The sequence below is a fragment of the Theobroma cacao genome, chromosome 2, assembly GCF_000208745.1.
Source record: "Theobroma cacao cultivar B97-61/B2 chromosome 2, Criollo_cocoa_genome_V2, whole genome shotgun sequence".
NCBI classification, from domain to species: Eukaryota; Viridiplantae; Streptophyta; class Magnoliopsida; order Malvales; family Malvaceae; genus Theobroma; species Theobroma cacao.
Window position 1 is genome coordinate 21,077,712 of NC_030851.1, and position 2,342 is coordinate 21,080,053.

Consider the following 2,342-nt stretch of genomic DNA (forward strand, 5'->3'; position numbering starts at 1 on the left):
ACAACTTTAGAGTTCACTTCACGCCAAACCACCAAGTGAAGGTGAACTCAACCAACGCCAAGGAACGGCTATGTTTTCAAAATAAAAATATGATTTATACGTACATGACTGTTTAACAGCCTTGGCAGACTCGGTTGGGATAGCCCTAGGCTAAGGAATCCCTGATAACTGAGTATGAGAATGATTTTGTCACGAGCCAAAGTTTTAAGAAATTCATAAGCCATGTTGATTACTCGATTTATATGAATTGATTTGATTTGGTTAAAATGAGTTGAATGGTGATGAATTACATTATGATAATCTATTTTATCTGTCTCCATTTACTCAGCTTTAGATATTTTAGATGGTATTTGTTTACTCACTGGGATTATATAATCTCACCACCCTCCTTTGCACCCATTTCAGGCTCAGGATAGTCGGTAGATAGCTCACTTTGTTGAGAGCTACAGTTGGACTTACATCCTCAAAAGCTGTAGGTTTATCGCTTTTGATACTTTTGGTCGTTCGTGGGCCCATGTGTCACTGTAAATTAAATTTTATACTTTGGTTATCTGTATTACAGTATGTATAAATTTATTTAGCTTTTATGTTACAAAAATTATTTACCGGTAACTCTATAAATATTGTTTTATAAGAAAATAAAATATTTTATTGAATATTTTTATTATATTCAAATAGTCATAATTTCATTTTAAATGAAGGTTTTAACGTTTAAACTTATTTTTAATTATGAATTATGTGTTTTATACTCGCATACTACATTTTTAGCTGGTTTCGAAATTTTTGGAGAAAAATGACCAAAATGCCCCTGTGAGACATAAATCATTTTTTTTATTGATTTAAGTTGGAAATAGCTTAAAATCTTTTTAAACATGATATTTGGCAATGGTTACTCATGGGAGAAATGAGAAACTGATATTAAAGCCTTGCGGGGTTCCGGTTGACATTCCGGGTAATGAGTGTCGATCGGGACACCGCGACGGTTGTCACGGGCTCGAGGGGAGTACCAGATCATGACAATTAAAGTGGTATCAGAGCTTTTGGTTTTAAATATTAGAGCTTTTGGGTTTAAAGTTGTTTTAAAGTTGTTTTAAAAACTACAGTGTCAGTGTGGCCCAAGTTAAGTTAAGTTAAGTTAGGTTTGATATAATAGAATACGTGCATCTGCATATGGAATTTGGAGTTGTTTAGACTCGTTCTGTTTCTTCTTATAGATCTTATGGGAGCATAAGTCATAGACAGGGAGCTATATGAACTCCTGTTCCCAGTAATCCACTTCCTTGTTAATGTCATGCAAAGGTCATAAGTAGGGTCGTTGTCCGAGTTTAAGATGCTACCCATGACACGAGCCAGTGTTAGAGAGATCTTAAAACGAATGCTCCTAATGAAAGATTAATGAAATGATATATCCCTCCGATTAAGGATGAAGAAATTTGGAGTTGGACTAATAGGCCGTGATAATTTATTCATGTCACGACCCGGAACCTCCCTCGAGCCCATGATAACCGCCGCAAAGTCTCAGTAAACCTTCATTACCCGGTATATCCACCAAAACCTCGCAAGGCTCTTGCATCAGTTTTCCACCTCCCTTGTGAGCAATAGTTACTAAATATCGAGTTTTAAGAGAATAGAAACTATTTTAGATCGAAAACAATCAAAATAAATTTTTCGCCACACAGGGGTATTTTGGTCATTTTTATTAAAAAAATTTCGACACCTGATAAAAATACAACGTATGGTAGAAAATATCCACTACCGATTTAAAATAAATTTTTGTAATCTAAATCATCTATTTAGAGTGAAAAGTTGGCTAACTAGACTAAATAAAAATATTTGATAATATATTTCATTTTCTTATAAAACATTTTTTATAGAACTATACATAAATAATTTTTGTAGCGTGAGAACAAAATAAATTCATACATACTATAATTTACAAAGTTATAATGTACAATAATAATTACAATGACAAATGGCCCACAACTACACCAAGTGTTGGTGATAGTAACCTACTGTTTGTGAGATAGATATGTCAATTGGAATCCTCTACAAAATAAGGTATCTACAAGCTATCACAGGCCTGAAATATTTGGAAAGGAGGTGGGTGAGATTTTGCAATCCCAATGAGTAAACAGACATTATCATAAATATCTAAAAGCAAGTAAAATGGAGACAAGTTCAAACAACAAATCACAAACCATTTCATAATGTTTTCAATTTATTTCTTAAACCATAAAATATTTGTAATTTACCAAAACAATTGTTAAGGCTTATGTGTTTTATTAAAAACAAGGCTCAAGCCAAAACTAATCCTCGGGGATACCTTGGCCGAGGCATCTAAC